At 43.4% G+C, this 12,612-nt stretch overlaps 1 long non-coding RNA gene across 1 annotated transcript; it reads right to left on the reverse strand.

Annotated features, from left to right (window-relative positions):
* Nucleotides 1-9,913: 9,913 nt before the first annotated feature.
* On the reverse strand, nt 9,914-10,621 carry LOC311296777. The gene is made up of 3 exons (XR_014628705.1): nt 10,581-10,621; nt 10,229-10,438; nt 9,914-10,053 (listed from the first exon to the last, which is right to left on the reverse strand). It is a non-coding gene; the product is annotated as an uncharacterized lncRNA (long non-coding RNA).
* Nucleotides 10,622-12,612: the final 1,991 nt, after the last annotated feature.

Consider the following 12,612-nt stretch of genomic DNA (forward strand, 5'->3'; position numbering starts at 1 on the left):
TGCCACATACATATTATTGTTTCCCCTCAATTATGTTGTAATAACGAGATCTTATGTCGTTTTAACGTCATCTTTTCTCGTAATAACGTGATCTTATGTCGTTAAAACGACATATTTTTCTCGTAATAACGAGATGTCACGACATCTTTTTTTTTTTTGCCTTTATAATCCACATAAAATTGACAGCCTATCCTTTTTCACACTTCTACGTTCAAAAAGCTTATGAAAATAGTAACAGCCCCCAATCAGGCAAAATGAATCAATGAGGCCCTTTTTAAAAATATACCTATTTTATATAGGCCTATAAGTTTTTTTAATATAATATATTAATTATATATAGCCTAAGATTTATTTTTGTTAATAGGCTATATGTTCATTACCTATAGATAATTAAACAAAAAGTAGTCAAAACACATCTAACAGAACATAGCCTAAGTTGTTTATTTTTAACAACATTGTGTTCTTATTTTGTTTAATTAACGAAATGTCAATCTTCATCTTTATAACAGAAGATACAATACAAAAATCTTCAAGATACAGCCATATACAATCTTCACATGTATAACGGATTGTCACCTTATAAACAGTCCTTTGTGTGGTGGAATAAGCAATGCTATATAGAAATGTTACCGGTATAATTTAAACTTTATTTTATTATTTTATTTGTTCATGAACTAATTATGCTAACTCAACTAATTTAATGTAAAGAGCTTGATAAAATTACTAATTAAATAATGTCAAATATTAAATGTAGGCTATTGATTAGAGTTGCCATATACTAAAGGATTTTTCTAGACTAGTAGTAATTTATTTAAGCAATTAGGACTAATCACACGTTTATATTCAATCCTGGGTGTATATATGGCTATTCCGCGCTCAAGCGCATAAAACTTGCTGCAAAGCACCGGCAAAAGTAGGCTAATAAATGCGCCTTTCATACGGACAGGATCACATAATCAGATGGTAGCCTACCGTATTTGCTTTCGATTGGATTTTTTTTCGTTGGTGGACATTTTTATTTTATTTATAAACTTTATATAGATAGTTATATTTCTCATGTGTGTGAGGCTAACTGTTTTTCGGTTCATTTTTTAGATGCGCTCCAATTCACAGAGATCAAGAAAGCGCGTTCGTTTTCTTTTATTTTACAAAAGCACAACGTTTTCTTGTTGTTGAGAGTTTACACAAATAAAGTTGCGACTGATGTATTATTCTTTTCTGTATGACCAGAAATGGAGTATTTAAGTTGTTTCCACTGTTGATAGGAAAATGCGAGTGATGGCACCGGCGCGTCCATGTGTGCCATGCAGTGCGCGCTCCACACTCCGCACAAACACTCGGATATGCGCTTAATAATAGCGAACATTTATCTAGGTTAACGTTAGAGCGAGCGGCCATGCCAGACTGATAAGTCCTTCATGTTTAACAAATCAAATTCTGTTGCATTTTATTGCGCCAGTTTGAAAAGGGCGGCTGAAACACTCTACAGATAAACGCCCAATGCTGTTTTTTTTTCTTTAAACAAATTCGTTTAGTCTTTAAAATAAATATTGTTTGTGGGCTAATTAATGCCACAATAATTTGTTTATTTTATTGGCTACTTTTATTTTTCATTTTTGTTTTGCATTGAATACCATTTAAAGGATTTGCTGTGCACCGCAATGCCATCCTCCCATAGAAAGCCACGTTAAGAGCCACCTTTATTTTCTTTATAATAAAGGGTTTCTATCGGAAAACGCTTAACGTTTAATTAAATGCATTGCGTTCATATTCTGAATCTGGGCTCATCTGCTTTTCTGTAGGATAGTATGGTTTATTAATAAGGTGTGTACAGCATTTGATCTTTATCACTGAAGTAGCCTATTAAGCCACATTAAGCTTTTTCTTTATGCTTAGCCTAATGTAACGAGGTTCAAAGTTGTATTGGCAAGGAAGGAAGAAGACAGGGGTCGGCGTGACTGAAACACTCACTGCTTTATTACAAATGAAAATAAATAAACAAAAGAGGCGCACGTAGCGCATTCACCGTGCCAAGCACAGCACTCACAAAATACAAATAACAAAGACAACTTCCACTCAAGACAACAGCGTTCACGTGAGGTTCCAGTCCAACTCTCTCTCTCATCTCCTCCCGCATGCTGGCTTATATCCGGTCTCTCCACACCAATCACTGCAATCAGACACAGGTGTTCATCATTTTGCACTTGACCTACTTACTCACCGATCGGCCCCCTCCTTTCTCTCCTGCTACAGACTTCGCAAAACCACGCCCCCCTCGCCACATACCCCCACCGCCCGACTCAGGCCGGGGAGCCATCCGGCCTGCAGCCTCCCCCCCCCCTCCTCCTGGAGAGGAAGTCAGCCACAGCCATCTGTACACCCGGCCTGTGGATCACCTGGAACTTAAAAGGCTGTAAAGCGAGATACCAACGAGTGATCCGCGCGTTGGTATCCTTCATGCGGTGGAGCCACTGCAGGGGAGCGTGGTCCGAACAGAGGGTGAACTCCCGTCCCAGGAGGTAATAGCGGAGGGTGAGAATGGCCCACCTGATGGCCAAACACTCCTTTTCTATGGTGCTGTACACCGTCTCTCTCTTAGAGAGCTTCCGACTGATGTACAGCACCGGCCGCTCCTCACCCTCCACCTCCTGGGACAGGACCGCGCCCATCCCCCTGTCCGACGCGTCGGTCTGCAGGATGAAAGGGAGAGAAAAATCAGGGGCATGTAAGAGCGGTCCACCACATAAAGCAGCCTTTATCTGGGTAAAAGCCCGCTGACACTGCTCCGTCCATTGAACCGTATCTGGTACCTCCTTTTTAGTTAGATCAGTCAGCGGGCTGGCGAGATCCGAATAATTAGGCACAAACCTTCTGTAATAACCCGCCAGCCCCAGGAACTGTCTAACCTCCTTTTTGGTCTTGGGTCTCGGACAAGTCGCAACCGCTGCCGTCTTATCAATTTGGGGACGCACTTGTCCATGACCCAAGTGGAAGCCCAGATATCTAACTTCCACCCGCCCAATTGCACACTTTTTCGGGTTGGCCGTGAGCCCAGCCCGTCTCAACGTCTTCAGGACAGCCCGCACCTGCTGCATATGACGCTGCCAGTCACCACTATAGATGATAATATCATCCAAGTAGGCAGCGGCATATGCAGCATGCGGTCGGAGAATCCTGTCCATCAGACGCTGAAACGTTGCCGGAGCCCCAAACAACCCGAAAGGAAGAGTGACAAATTGGTGTAATCCAAACGGCGTGGTGAAAGCTGTCTTTTCTTTGGATATGGGAGATAAGGGGATCTGCCAGTATCCCTTGGTTAAGTCCAATGTCGAATAAAATCGAGCAGTACCCAGCCGATCAAGCAATTCGTCAACCCTTGGCATTGGATAAGCGTCGAACTTCGACACAGCATTCACCTTCCTGTAATCTACACAGAACCGGACCGAGCCGTCCGTTTTAGGAACTAAAACTATCGGGCTCGCCCAGTCACTGTTAGATTCTTCTATTACTCCCAACTCTAGCATCGCCTCTAATTCGCTTTGCACAACTTTCTTTTTGTGCTCTGGCAGTCGATACGGCCGGCTGCGAACCACCACGCCCGGCTCTGTCTCAACGTGGTGTTGAATGAGGTTCGTCCGACCAGGCAGGGGCGAGAACACATCAGCAAAATCTGCTTGTAAATTCCGCACATCAGTGAGTTGGGATGGTGAGAGGTGGTCTCCCCCAGCGGCCAGGGCGAGAGATTTTGTTTTGACATTCGCCTCTGGACCGAGATCCTCCTCTCCACTCACTACCATCGCCAGCATCACTGATTCCACCTCAGACCATTTTTTAAGAAGGTTGAGGTGGTAAATTTGATGTGCCCCGCCCCTATCTGTTCGTATTACCTCATAGTTAAGATCTCCAATTCGCCGTGTAACCTCAAAGGGTCCTTGCCACTTTGCGAGTAATTTTGAGCTAGAAGTAGGAAGTAATACAAGCACTTTCTCTCCCGGTGTGAATTGACGCAGTTTAGCCCCCCTGTTGTACAGCCGACTTTGCTTGTCCTGAGCCTGTAACAAATTCTCCCGTGACAGCCGCCCCAAAGTGTGGAGTTTTGTTCTCAGGTCCAGGACATACTGAATTTCATTTTTACTAGCTGAAGGTCCGTCCTCCCAAGTCTCTCTAACGACGTCTAACACCCCGCGGGGCTGACGCCCATAGAGAAGCTCGAAGGGGGAAAACCCCGTGGAGGCTTGGGGGACCTCCCGTACAGCGAACAAGAGGGGTTCTAACCACCGATCCCAATTTTTGGCGTCTTCTTGTACAAACTTTCGAATCATGGATTTCAAAGTGCGGTTAAATCGTTCGACCAGCCCGTCTGTTTGTGGGTGATAGACACTGGTCCGGATCGATTTAATGCCCAATAATTCGTAAAGTTCGCGTATCGTTCGTGACATAAACGCCGTGCCTTGATCGGTGAGAATCTCTTTCGGGATTCCCACCCGGGAGATTAATTGAAACAGAGCGCTCGCCACGCTATTTGCGGAAATATTGCGAAGCGGAACTGCTTCAGGATATCGCGTTGCGTAGTCCACCAGGACTAAAGCAAAGCGATGTCCCCGTGCTGACCGTTCTAATGGCCCGATGAGGTCCATACCAATTCGTTCGAAGGGGACCTGCATCAACGGAATAGGGCACAATGGTGCTTTTGGGTTGGCCGGTGGATTCACCAACTGACATTCACGACAAGACGCACACCACTTGCGTACATTCTCGTGAATGCCCGGCCAAAAGAATCGGGCCATGAGACGGTTTAGTGTCGCTGTTTGTCCTAAATGCCCGGCCATTGGATTAGAATGAGCCGTCTGGAAAAGCATTTCCCGACGGCTTTTGGGTACCAACAACTGAGTTGTATCCTGCTTTGATTGGGCATCTTGGGTCACCCGATACAACTTATCTTTTATAATTGCAAAATACGGATAGGTGAGCGGTTGGTCCGTGTGGAGAAGCTGGCCGTCGATAGAGCGAACCTGATCAAAGGCATGTTTCAGCGTGTCATCCTGGGACTGTTCCAGGGGAAAATCATCGCGCTCTGTGAGGATGGTTCTCTCCAGTGCGCTCTGTTCCCCTGAACCAGTACCCAGAGGTTCCGGATCAGCTTCTCCCAACTGAGCAATCGCCACCTTCCTCTTATCTTTTCCCACCCAAGAAGCATCCGCACATAAATGACCCAATAATTCATTAAACGCTGGCCAATCTGTCCCCAAAATCAGCGGATGCCGGAGGTGCGGGTTAATCGCCACCTCCACACTATGCTTTTGACCCCTAAATTGAATATCCACAGGCATTAACGGATAATTCACCACTTCCCCGTGCACACACCGTACCTTAACCATGCGGCCATTATCCAATGCCTTAGGTTGAATCATGCTTTGGTGGATAGAGGTTTGGTTACAGCCTGAATCCACCAGAGCCTGAAAAGTACCCCCCTTTATACTCACGGGTATTTGGTACAGGCCAGCTTGATCGGGGGCAGCTTGCGGCGCATCGGGGACCCGGATCAGCGTCCCCACCTCCATCACTGGACACCGGTCGATAAAATGACCCGGGTCCCCGCAACGCCAACAAGCCGGCCCGGGCTTCCCCACCGCTCCAGTGGCAGGAAGCGGGTCAAGGGATTGGCGTGGAGAGAGAGGCAGCGCAGCCTGTGGAGAGAATCCCCCCCTCGATGGGCCCCCTCCCCGGGGAAGAGGCCTGGGGGAAGATACCGGCTCCGCGGATCCCCCTGTCCTCCACCTTGGAGCTGGCCTCGGCGGCAGATTCCCCCGGTACCTGGGAAGGGGAGAGGGCTTAGGGGGGGGGTTAGAGAGAGAGAGAGAGAGAGAAGCGGATGGTAGGGGTTCGCCGACCCCTGGGCACGCCACCATTTGGTCCTCCGCCACCTGGATGGCCTGGTTCAGCGACGTCGGGCGGTGGCACTGGACCCACTGCGCGGTCTGTCCTGGCAACCGCGCCACGAACTGCTCCAGCACCACACGGTCGATGATTTCCTCGACGTCGCTTCCGTCGGCCATCAGCCACTTGCGGCATGAGTCCCGGAGCTGTTGGGCCATGATGAAGGGTCGACCAGACTCCTCGAGGTTCAGTGTCCTGAACCTCTGCCGATGTTGTTCCGGAGTCCGGCCAACCCGCTGAAGAATGGCCCGCTTGAGATCCTGATAGACCAGGAGATTCTGGACTGGCAGTTGGTGCGCGGCTACCTGCGCCTCTCCTGACAGCAGGGGTATCAGCCGCATTGGCCAGTCCGTCAAGGGCCATCCCTGGTCCTCAGCCGACCTCTCAAATAGCTCCAGGAATGCCTCCGGATCATCCTGGGGACCCATTTTATTGAGAGGTATCGGCGAGGACGAGTCTTTGTATGATGCGGGGACGGCCCTAACCTCCCGGTCTATCCAGCTCCGGAACAGCTCGCGGTCTTCATGCTGGCCTCGGAGGAGCGCCTCGAACCGTTTGTCCTGCTCCTCCTTTATGGCCAGCAGTTGTTGATGTTGCTCCTGGTGAAGACCAGCGAGCGATTGAATGATGTCCGCAAATGGCGTACCCGGCGGAGTCTGCATGGCGGCGGCGATCTTCTTCCTTCCCGGGTTTCGGCACCAGTGTAACGAGGTTCAAAGTTGTATTGGCAAGGAAGGAAGAAGACAGGGGTCGGCGTGACTGAAACACTCACTGCTTTATTACAAATGAAAATAAATAAACAAAAGAGGCGCACGTAGCGCATTCACCGTGCCAAGCACAGCACTCACAAAATACAAATAACAAAGACAACTTCCACTCAAGACAACAGCGTTCACGTGAGGTTCCAGTCCAACTCTCTCTCTCATCTCCTCCCGCATGCTGGCTTATATCCGGTCTCTCCACACCAATCACTGCAATCAGACACAGGTGTTCATCATTTTGCACTTGACCTACTTACTCACCGATCGGCCCCCTCCTTTCTCTCCTGCTACAGACTTCGCAAAACCACGCCCCCCTCGCCACACCTAATATGCAATTAAACCTATTTTTTACAGTCTATGAATTAAACACAATGTTTGTATTCTGGGCTCATCTGCTATTAATAAGGTGTGTACAGAATTTGATCTTTTAACATGAATGTCCTTTGGGGGCTGCTATTTCTTCAGCTTTTTGAACGTATGATAAAGACATGATTGGCTATCAATTTTATGTGGATAAAGGCATATTTTGTACATGACTACACACGTCCTTATAAGGCCAAGAAAATGTGTCGTTTTAATGAAATAAGATCTCGTTATTACGAGAAAAATATGTCGTTAAAACGACATAAGATCTCGTTATTACGACATAATTGAGTGGAAAAAATTATATGTATGTGGCATCAATGCGTCACCGTAGTTTTTCATAAACTTCGATTTAAGAATAAAGAATTCTCCAAGCAAAATGATTAAGTCGACTATATATTGTACAGAGAAATTTGAGTCAGAAAAGTAAAAGAAGATATCAAAATTAGATAAATGTAGGCTATGTTTGAGCCAAGTTGTTGAAACATTGTTGTTGCCATTAATGAAACATTGTAGGCTATAGCCTATCATTCCACAGAGAAGATATATGTGAGCAATTATAGAATAAATGGTCTAACGTTTCCGTTTCCATAAAGCAAAAGCTGCATTTTTCGTCTACGGTAGGCTATAAATTTAGAGATAATCTTGTTACAGGGGTAATAAATTATATTTCTTTTAATTTGTTTGTAATTAAAAATGTATGTGGGTTACTCCATGCTCTATTCCAATTAATATTTTCATACAAGGGGGACCATTTGTATCTGGAGGCAGGGATAGATTTTGCAAATAAAAGATTTTTATTACTTTGTTGTTAACTTTTCTGTCTAGAAAAGATAGACCATTTATTGAAACACTGCTGTAGAAAAACCAACAAGTTAGAGCCTGTTTATGGAATATTCACTTCTTTTTTTTATTAAATCCAAGCAATTGGGTGATGACAAATTTAAAATTAAGAGGCTTTAATATTAAACAAAAATTCACTTTAAAGAAAAGCTTCCTACAAAACAAAACAAAAATCATGTCTCCCGATATAGCCTATTGCAAATCCAATCTTACTCATGCTATTCACTTTTCGTTATCAACATCGGAAAAATAACATTAGATTGACGTACTGAGGGACGACGTGTGTATCAGGCGTCTTATTAGGCGACGTACTGAGGGACGACGTGTGTATCAGGCGTCTTATTAGGCGACGTGCCTGGTTCAGACGTTATGATTTTTTATACATTTCTCACGTACGCCGTCGCCACGTCGCCGTAAGGTATACGTTACTACTGTGACGCCGCCGTGACGTCGCCGCCGGTCTGTCGTCTGACGTCTCTATCAATCCCATTCAAAAATAGACACGGACTGACGGCGACGGAAGGGTAGACTGCTCCTTCGCCTTCTTCAGGGTAGACTTAGAAAAGGCATTATCCGCTCGCCATACAAGTCTATGCGCGATGTCGACCATGTCCTGTAGTTTCTCCGCGGAGTGTGGAGAGAGGTTCCTGAACAGCTCAATGACAACCATTTTGACGTTTTCCCCTTCCCGCTCAGGTATCCCGGCTACACGGAGGAGATTCCATCTGCGTTTGTAGCTATCCAATCCGCTGCATTTCTCCTTGAGAAACCGGTTTTCCTTTTCCAGGTTCTCAACCTTTGATTGCAGAGAAAGCACCTTCTCCGTCACGTCTCCCACCTGTTTGTTAATGGCTCGTCCGTTTCTGCGGAGACTCGCGCTGCGGAGCCAGGAGAGAGTATAAACAAGGCTTAAATAAGTTATGGTAGACTATAATGAGCTTGTAGCCTAGACCCAGCAAGCAATAAAATTGTCTGCTTTAAAACATTAAAACATTGTAAATACATGATCAACTTCATACATATTAAGATATAAATAAATAAATAACTGCAACTTATGGAAAGCGACATCCCTGCATTGCACCGCTGAAATGAGGCGCTGCCCTGAGACGTCAAAACGCTTCCCAAGGGTCCTGCAATTTTCAGGCTTCTAATTGGTCAATTACCCTTTGTAAAAAAAAAAAAAAAAAAAAACGTCCATTTGAATTAAAGTTATAGAAAACTTATTTTATAAATGATTCTGACACATTCACGATTTTATTTTTATTTAAGCTATATAGCTACATATGTTGTATGTAGTTGCTAATGCCAGACATTACAAACAGTTACAGGTCATGATCGTGTTTTTTGTTTTAGTTTTTTTAAGCAGTGGAAACGAAATGATCAATGTTATTCTGACTGTCATCACCACTGTAAAGGGGCTGCTTCTGTATATGCTCTTAAGCAGCTGGGAATAAAACAGTAATCATACATCTGTTTCTATACACATTATTTACAGCACAAAGTAATTACAGTTACTTGCTGTTAACAATACATCAAAAAATCAATCAAATGTGCAAGCAGAGGCAACTCTCACAGCTTCCTTGTAAACCTCCATGCCAAATGTGTTACTGTGCATGAGAGGGTCAATACTGTCCTGTAATTTGGCCACAACCTCCCGAAGTAAGGAAGGGGTTCTGGAACAGAAACTGTTGATTCTTCATCAATCTCGGTCACGACCGGTCCATCCCAGTCAATGCTCAGCTGATCAGATCCCAACTGAAATAACAGAGGGAAATTTTGTGCAAAAATATTGAATAACTTATTTATATTTTAAATCCAGAAATACCCCTCTATCAAGGCTTACTCCACCTGATCACACAATGTTCCTGTACTTGAAATTTGTCCTGAAATCCACAGTTGCTGAGGAGATTTGTGGCCTTGTGAAGAAAGAGGGTGAATTCTGAAAATATTAAGGTGTGCATTTATCCTGGGAATCATGACATATTGTAGACATAAGATGTGCAGGTCATTGTTGGGATCTAGAAAGCCAGAGTCCTCAAGATGAGGGAAGGCTGCATAACAGTTGCTGAGAACAGAGCACCACAAGTCACGCCGTAATCGCTCGACTGGTTGATTGTGCACACTTCTGCCTGTGATCATGCTCCTGTTTCTGCCAAGTAAAAAGGAAGAATTAAAGGTACGATGTTGGTTGTGTTAGTAATGTAGGAAAAACAACAACATCATGAATATGAACATCTCATTCCATATCTTATAGCACGCACCTGTTAAGTACAGGGGATGAGATTGTAAGTTGAAAAATAAATAAATATTGAAAGTTAAAATACCTGGTCCCCTTAAGGGATGCTCTAACATGAACCGAGCAACATCAGCATTTTCTCCACCCTTGTCACTTCGGACACGAACAGGCAATCCATGACTCTGTACAGCCTCCAGAAAACACTGAAGCACCGTTGAGGCTTTGTTGTTAGTATTTGCTTGAAGACACATGATTTTCCTGCTATACATCAATTCCTCCATGGACAATTATTCGCCATCTAAAATGAGAACAGCAAAATAACAATTATTCCAAAGGAACAGTGTGTGTGTGTGTGTGTGTGTGTGTGTGTGTGTGTGTGTGTGTGTGTGCACTAACTTGGATGGGTTAAATGCAGAGGACAAATTCTGAGTATGAATTACCATTCTTGGCCTTCTCATCATGTCAACTTCCATAATTCCCCACAATCATAATGTGAAACTGACACAGGAAAACTAAAATAATGAAAAAGGTTAGTTTACATTTTCGTTACACATAGCTCAAATATAACATTATAAAATATGTATAACCATTTGCATAATGATCAGTTTAAAAAAAAAAAACATTTTCACAAATAAAGGTCTTCCTAGTATAGTGCTGGAACAATACATTATAAAACTGAAATTTCTTTTGGAACAAAGTTTGCTTTTAATTGATGGAAAAGGGAAACTGATCAACTAATGTACTACTATTTAAAAAATATGTACCATCATAAATAAAAGACACTGTATCCCAAATTTTGCCATCTATTAATTTGATTACTCATTTTAATTTCAATATTGAAAGTCTGTAAGACTTTTTGTTTCTAAACTTGTATTGTCTCCATGATGTACAGCTGAACAGTGGTTTGTTTTTTTATTTGTCGATTTGTTGAATTTAAAATTCTTTACATTATTGAATATTATGAAGTAAACAAAGACTTGCCTCACAAGCTCGTGATTTCCATCTATGTGCCAAAGTGACAGTGGCGAGGGAACGGAGTCGGGTCTTCTAGGTATGAGCAGGACCTCAAGGCCTCGTGAGACACTTCCAATAGGATCAATGGATCGGAGAGTTGCTCGGACTCTTTGCTGAGGGATCCTTTTAGGGGGGAAAAGCATAACACTAAATGCATGGCAAGTATAGTTAAGGATATTGAACTAAAGATAGATTCTGTACATGTGATAATGCAAGTTTGTTTACTTAGTTATTTTATCTCTTAAGTAAAACTTGTAGGTTAAGAACATATGTTTGGAGCACAATATAGTAAGCATCTTATTTGCCATACCTTATGCCTGTGCTCCTCAGATATCCAGAGACCTTTCTGTATCCAGAGTTGGCAGTGGTTGCAAGAAAGTCTGCCACAGTTCGTCGGAGATCCTCCTCACTAATGTCTGTAAAACTTCACTGATAATTCCAGTTCTTTCATTCGTCTTCTAATTGTTCTGACACTCACATCCAAAAGTCTAGCAATTTCAGGAGCAGTGAAGTCAAATTCAAGAAGGAATTCAAGGTGCTCTTTTGATATGTCAAAACGAGGGCGTCCCCTTTTTCCTGATTGAATAATTGGTGCTTGGTACCCATTAAGAAGTGTGCACTGACATCTGTCTAGTGTTTCCAATGCAGACGCCAGATTCCACACAACTTCTGGAGCTTTGGGTATTGAAGTGGTTTCAGAAAACCTGGACAATACATTTAGAACTTGTTCAGTTCTTATAGACAAAGTCCATGTCCTCATGAATGGATGCCGATCTACATCTAAGGTCGAGTAATATGTTGGAGACCTCTTCCAAAAATTCTTGTTTTTTGACAAATGTTACAAATACATGCAAAACAAACCACCTATAGCAATCTTAGGCCGCTGGCTGTTGTCACGGCTGACAAAGGAAGATGTGGATCTAAAAAACATGTTCTATGCTTTAACAAAAACAAAGAAGGTAATCCATCATGACACAAGAAAAAAACATGCAACAGCTTCACATAATATAAAGACAACACCAGTCAAAGATCTGAATCAATATTAGGGAACATGAACACGTGATAGCGAGTAATTCAAATGAAATGAGTAACAACTAAAGCAAACTAGAGACTGACAAGATCAGACAAAACAAGAACTAACAGGAGAAAACAAATGAATACGAAATAATAGTCCTAGAACACAAAAAAACTAAACTTGATCGCTATGTTTGGGATTTTTTTTTTTTTTTATGCAGGTTTTAAACTGGTCCAAGCTTTTCAGCTGGGGATCACTCATAACAACCTGAGCAAGGAATATTAGGAATAATCCCATCAGATAATGACGCATAATTGTGCCAAATCAAACAAGTAACAAGACTTAAGTGCACAGGTTTTCCATTAAATTGCTTCACTTTGGTTCAGTTGTCTCAGTTAGGATGCCAGATTGATGAATCTTGTCTGTTTGATAATCCGCTGAAG

Source organism: Rutilus rutilus, assembly GCF_951802725.1.
Source record: "Rutilus rutilus genome assembly, chromosome: 1".
Taxonomy (NCBI): domain Eukaryota; kingdom Metazoa; phylum Chordata; class Actinopteri; order Cypriniformes; family Leuciscidae; genus Rutilus; species Rutilus rutilus.